Source organism: Cornus florida, unplaced genomic scaffold (genome assembly GCF_030987335.1).
Source record: "Cornus florida cultivar Cherokee Brave unplaced genomic scaffold, ASM3098733v1 CherokeeBrave_3.0.0_Hap2_Chr10, whole genome shotgun sequence".
Lineage (NCBI taxonomy): Eukaryota > Viridiplantae > Streptophyta > Magnoliopsida > Cornales > Cornaceae > Cornus > Cornus florida.
Window position 1 is genome coordinate 105,099,832 of NW_026775580.1, and position 7,341 is coordinate 105,107,172.

Here is a 7,341-nt window from a genome sequence, read left to right on the forward strand (position 1 = left end):
AAAATAAAATCCTGAAATACAAAATTACTGATATATCCTAAAACAAAAACATTACCAAAATAATAATTAAAAATTGACAAAAAAAAGTCCCTAATTGTATCTATCTTTCCCACGTCTCCAATAGTAGGTGCGGGTCATTTGCATTTCAAGCTCGCAGGCCATGTCCAGTTCTCCATCCCTAGATGATGTCCCTTTTCTTTTATCAAATTTAATTTTTTTTAGCAAAGTTGATAACAATATTACTTCTTTTTTTTTTGGTGCATGAGTTGTGTGACAATTTTGACTTCTTCATTCCATCACCGATTTTGTTTTATTAATGGTCCTATTTTGATTCTACAAGGACATCTTATAATACACATTTAATACATTCAACAATTCTATTCCATGTTAAGTTAGTTTCATCATAATCCTCTTTCTAATAATAATTATAGCATCTTTAAATTCTCATCAATGATTATCCCTACTTCAGTTTTATGTTTATCTTCCCCCTGTTCTTAATTTCTCTAACCTTTTCTCCTACCTACTTAGTTTCTAATCATCATGACTACCAACTCCATTCCTTGTCGGTCAATGTTCCTATAATCTTAAGTCCCTAGCTTAATCATACTATCATGCAATAACTTCCTCAATTAACATGAATTGAACATATTACGTGTAATTAGAAATGCATGTGAGTAGTTTTATAGAGCAAAACCCCACCAACGGTTTATAAAGAAATTTAGAAAAACAAAAAGACAAAGAAGTTAGGCGTCATTTCTTACATCTACTACTGCAGGACTCTCAAATTTGTTGTACAGTGAATAGTAAGGATGCTTGTCATATGTAGACCCACAAAGCTTACCTGAATCAGTTGTACTATATGTTAACAACTTTATAACAAGATGTGTCAAACTGTTCTTCTTTGCCACATTCATGAAATACAATTGAGTTTATTGTAAGAGGAAGGAACCAATCAAAAACCTGACACATTCACTTGCGGCTCATCCAAGAAACTTTTGCTAATAAATAGTAAATTCCACGTCCAAGTATGGAAGAAAAGAACAAGATATCCATTAGTGCATGCTATTTACGGAATTCAGGGCGAACTTGTAATATAGACCATGATAACAAAGCAAAACAAAAAACCGTGCAAATACAAGTAGATGGCATGACAAACCATATAAAATACGAGTATATGGTATAACAAACCAGTTCATATGTTTGAAAACTTCAAGTTCATTCGTGACTGGGAAGCCTGAATCCTTGAACATGAAAACAAGAAGCTCTGCCATTGCTTCAGCCCGCTTCGAACTCTGAGTATACTGCATGGAACCAAAAAAAGGCAAATAAAATTGAAGAATAACTGAAACAAAAGAGAGAGAATAAAAAATAAAAAATGAAAAAAAGAGGCCACATTCTACCATCAAACCGCGCTCAAAAGAATCTTAAAAAATAAAGATTGCACGAGGTGAACCAACATAAAAGTTATTAGTTAGACAACACTAACACCAATGTCATCAATTTCACAAGAACAGGAGATCTGAGGAAGTATTAATGTAACATACAACGACATGTGATCCGGACACCAGATATTCTATCTCAGCACCAATCCTCTCACAGATTTCAAGCAACATCATCACAGACATCAACCTCTTCTTCTGAATCAATTTATTGCTTCTACCCGTTAATTTCTTGCCCTCAACAATTAGTGACACCATCTTAGTTGCAACGAGTTGGCGTGCCATCTCAATTGTAGTTAACCTATCAGTTTCACCATAATTAGAGCGAAAATGAGGCGGATCTATCAAAAGCAAAGCAGCCAACTGAATGATCTTTCCCTCCTGTGCACAATGGAAAATGAGTTGCTGAATGCTCTTTTCACTTGCAGGAACTAATCTTGAACGAAGTAAAGGTGACCTAAGAGTCTCCCACCGCTTTTGCTGTCACAAAATTTGAATGAATCACAACATAACATACATACATACATACATTTTCTAACATAAATGTGAGTAATATTTGCTACAGAAGCATACCTGAAGATGCAAGAAATTCATACTCTCTTTCTCTCTCTAGAATTCTTACATTTCAACAAAAAGATCTCCCCTCTTCTTTCCATTCCTTATCCTATTTATAGATTTTTACAAATATTGACGGATTGCTGGATCTGGGCCTGTTCCTCCATAAGTCCTGGTCACCTTTGATGGGCTTATTCGCGTTCGGCCCATATGGCAGTGTCTTTTTATGGGCCGACCCAGCTATACGGACCGGATGTCGTGTTTGCAAGTCATATCCGGCCCATGTCATCCTGGGCCTCCTCAACTGCCCCCATAATTGCTCCTTATTTAATAAGGGGGTAATTATTGATGGCGTCTCATCATGACGTTGACGGCTCGAGAAAACCATGTGGGGGAACGGACGGTCAGATCCAGAATCAATGTTCCGGGGCTCGATGAATTTCTCGCCTTCCTGACGCTTCGGCCCTCGGGTCCCCCTCGCCTTTATAAGGCTCTAGAATACCACTTCACGCCTTTTTACCGTCTCCATCATCAGTCAAATCTCTTTCTTTTTAGAACAGTGCTAAGCTTTTTCTGGTGAAATCCTTCAAGAGTCATTCTTCCAGCGATCTTGCAGTGCTCTTTATTGTTCTCTACCTCAGAAGTTAGTTTTGTTCCTTTTTACTTTCGGCAGACTTCTTTTTACCCCTTTTAGATCCTTCAAACACTTCCACCATGGTTGTAGATCTAGATGTTCTTCGTATGAGACTTAGACTCCCTGACGACATCGAAGTTAGGGTTTGCCCAAAGGATGTTAATATTATGACCGGTGCCGGCCTCCTGCCCGGCGAAGTTTTATTTACGAACCTTCAACTGAATGTCGTTAGGTTCCCTCTGCACCCCTTCTTTAGTTATGTCTTCAATAGACTGGGGATATCCCCCCTGCAGGTAAACCCCAATTTCTTTAGAATCATATCTGTTATGCTTCTGTTGATTCGTGACAGAAGTCTGGACCTTGACCTCATAGATCTTCTTCTGTGTTATAAGGTCAGTAAGATCCGAACTAATGAGCCCTTCTACCACCTCTACCCGTTCGAGAAGATGTCCATATGTACGGACACAATAAAATCTGAAAAGGGTTGGAGGGATAACATCGTAGGCATTAGTGGGGCTTGGTCTTCGCCGGCTGCAGAGGGTTACCCAATCCGAGCGCCTTTGGCGTCTGTTCTGTTTCCTCATATAAGAAATTCAAATCTCACAAACATGATTGCCCCTGCGAAACATGTGTTCCCCGCTTTTGTACTTTCTTATGCCGCTCCTTAGGAATACCTTGTGATGACTTGAGCTACAGTGTTTGCAGGGATAGGAGTAATTACTTGAAGAAATACGTTCTGAACGATATTCCTTCCTGCTCAGACCTCCTCACTTCAGACAACCTCCTAGCGCTCTCATCACTCGGCTACAATATGAGCAGGCTTCAGATTCCTTCTTTTGGCAGGAAGAAAAATACTCCCACAGCCACTCCTGCTGCTGGGGCAACCTCCTCTCCTGCATCAGCCTCTTCCTCAGCCACCATCTCTGACACTATCCCGAGCACGGTGGCTACTGACTCTGTTGTCAGCACCCCTGCTGCCAACCCGAGCGCCTCTCCCCAAATTACCACAGCCCCTGCTGCCGCGGGGGGCGCTCGGGACAAAGAACGAGGCAAAAGGCCTCATCCTGACAGTGGAGTCGACCCTGAGGAGGAACCTCTCATAAGAAGGACCCGGGTCTCCGGGCCGGGTGCTCTCTTGCATCGCCCGGTCAGGGCTCCTGCCCCCTCCGGGCCTATTGCAGCTGGTGCCTCTGCTTCTGCTTCAGGCTCCCCTTCTCTGCCCACTTTACCACCATGGGCCCCTCGGTACACCCGAACGGATGGGACGTTCGTGAAACCGAACGAGACCATGCTGAAGGATGGCCAGACCGCCATGGCGTACTATAGGAGCATGTGGACTCCGAAAGACCTTGAGGCGGCGAAAGGCCTATCCAAGAAGGATGTGTTCAGCCGCTTTCCCCAATCTGCCATGGAGGTGACTTTTATTTTCTAACTTATGAATTCTCTCATATTATTTGGTCTTGCCTTCGCCCGACCCGACTATTGGCTTAACCGTTATTAATGTACATCTATGCAGACTTTGTTCGGAATGATGGCTATGCAGAAGCAGGTAGAGATGGGGAATGCCAGGGCTCGTAAGTTTTCTGATAGCCTGGAGGTGGCCAATAAAGAAAACGACCTTCTCGCCAGCAAGAATACCGAGGTACTAGCTCGGCTTGAAAAAACTGAACAAGAAAGAGATGTCCTGAAGAAGGAGAATGACTCTCTTCAGGATGAGAATGATGCCCTCCAGCTGGAAAAGAGCGTCTGGCAGACTGAGCGTGACTCAATCAGAGACGAAAAGGCAGAGCTCCAGCGCCTTCTGGCTGATGAACAGTCTGCTCGGATGGCTTTTGAGAAGAGAGCTCTGGACGAGCGTACCGCTCTGATTGATACAATCAACAGAGTGAACGGTGGGATGCTGGCTCTTCATACTCGGTTCTCAAGGGTCGGCGCTCTTAGATATGCTCAAGGATTCCGAGAAGGTTTCTCCGACCGAATTCCGGATGAGGGACAGACCAGCTCCACTCCAGATGAGGTCGACAAGGATCTAGGGATCGACCCTCTGGGGGTCTATGTCGACCCAGAACCCACCGAAGCGGAGCGCATATTTGATGAGTGCCAGGACATTGCTTCCTCAAGGATCATTACAGCTCCTCCTACCGCTCTGTCTCTAACCGCTCCTCAATCGTCAACTGTGGTACCTCCCATAGCCACTGCTGACGTTGAACCCCAGCAGAATGATTCTGTCATTCATCTTGATTCCTCACCTCGTGAGGGTGAGACGGCTGATGGGACCGAGGAGGCGGGTCGGCACAACCAGGATGCTGTCGGTACTGAGGCAGCTAGCTAGGACTCCTTCAGACTCTTCGATTCCATACTTTTTGTAACAATGTGACTTAAATATCTCATTTTTTGTAAACTCAATGCTTATTATGAATGAAATGACAGAACTCTTTTTCCCTTTTCCCTTTTCCCTTTGTGTTGTGCTTTGTTCAACCTATTTTCAATACATATATACCTTTTCTCTCTTTTCTTTTATATTAACTCTGTCGTGTGCTTGTTTATGGCAAGTGCTTGGCGCTCGGCTAGAATGCCACTTGCCACTTGGCTTTAAATTTTTAACAAGTGTCTGGCGTTCGGCTTGTGGTGCCAGCTGCCACTTATCTTGCTTAAGTGCCGGGCGCTCGGCTAGAATGCCACTTGCCACTTGGCTTTAAATTTTTAGCAAGTGTCTGGCGTTCGGCTTGTGATGCCAGCTGCCACTTATCTTGCTTAAGTGCCTGGAGCTCGGCTAGAATGCCACTTGCCACTTGGCTTTAAATTTTTAGCAAGTGTCTGGCGTTCGGCTTGTGGTGCCAGCTGCCACTTATCTTGCTTAAGTGCCTAGCGCTCGGCTAGAATGCCACTTGCCACTTGGCTTTAAATTTTTAGCAAGTGTCTGGCGTTCGGCTTGTGGTGCCAGCTGCCACTTATCTTGCTTAAGTGCCTGGCGCTCGGCTAGAATGCCACTTGCCACTTGGCTTTAAATTTTTAGCAAGTGTCTGGCGCTCGGCTTGTGGTGCCAGCTGCCACTTATCTTGCTTAAGTGCCTGGCACTCGGCTAGAATGCCACTTGCCACTTGGCTTTAAATTTTTAGCAAGTGTCTGGCGTTCGGCTTGTGGTGCCAGCTGCCACTTATCTTGCTTAAGTACCTGGCGCTCGGCTAGAATGCCACTTGCCACTTGGCTTTAAATTTTTAGCAAGTGTCTGGCGTTCGGCTTGTGGTGCCAGCTGCCACTTATCTTGCTTAAGTGCCTGGCGCTCGGCTAGAATGCCACTTGCCACTTGGCTTTAAATTTTTAGCAAGTGTCTTGCGTTCGGCTTGTGGTGCCAGCTGCTACTTATCTTGCTTAAGTGCCTGGCGCTCGGCTAGAATGCCACTTGCCACTTGGCTTTAAATTTTTAGTAAGTGTCTGGCGTTCGGCTTGTGGTGCCAGCTGCCACTTATCTTGCTTAAGTGCCTGGCGCTCGGCTAGAATGCCACTTGCCACTTGGCTTTAAATTTTTAGCAAGTGTCTGGCGCTCGGCTTGTGGTGCCAACTGCCACTTATCTTGCTTAAGTGCCTGGCGCTCGGCTAGAATGTCACTTGCCACTTGGCTTTAAATTTTTAGCAAGTGTCTGGCGCTCAGCTTGTGGTGCCAGCTGCCACTTATCTTGCTTAAGTGCCTGGCGCTCGGCTAGAATGCCACTTGCCACTTGGCTTTAAATTTTTAGCAAGTGTCTGGCGTTCGGCTTGTGGTGCCAGCTGCCACTTATCTTGCTTAAGTGCCTGGCGCTCGGCTAGAATGCCACTTGCCACTTGGCTTTAAATTTTTAGCAAGTGTCTGGCGTTCGGCTTGTGGTGCCAGCTGCCACTTATCTTGCTTAAGTGCCTGGCGCTCGGCTAGAATGCCACTTGCCACTTGGCTTTTATTATATATATATATATATATATATATATATATATATATATATATATATATATTTTAGCAACCCATTGAAGAAGAAAGTTATTTTTGTAAACTTCAGTAATTTGCACATTCATACGAACTTGATTGACAACAAACAACATCCAATTAAAGCCGAAACTTAGCTTTTATTGGTAGTACCTTTTCAGAGACGTGGCGTTCCAGGGCTTGCTTACCAACCTTCCCGCCATGGTTTCCAATGTATATGCTCCCTTGCCTATGACTTCTGCGATTCTGTATGGGCCTTCCCAGGGTGGCATCATTTTTTTGACTATCCCCACCTTTCTTTTCAGAACCAGATCGCCAGGGGCAAAATCCCTGTGTTTCACTCTTTTGTTGTGACTATTCGCCAATACTTGCTGATACGATGCTAACCTTATGGCTGCAGTGTCCCTCCTTTCGTCTATCATATTGAGGTTCAATCTTAACATCTTGTCGTTCTGATCTCGACTCCATGCTAAGCTTCTGATAATGGGGACCAAGTGCTCAACCGGTATAACTGCCTCGGTACCATATGCCATTGCAAACGGGCTCTCCCCAGTCGGCCGCCTTGGGGTGGTTCTGTAAGCCCATAGAACGTTCGGGAGCTCATCCAACCACTTCCCTTTATGGTCTTCCAGCTTCTTCTTAATGCACGCGAAAATGGTTCTGTTTGTGATTTCTGCTTGTCCGTTGGCCTGAGGATGACTTACTACAGCCAACTTCTGGTTGATTCCATACTCCTCCAGCAGCTCTCTTACTTG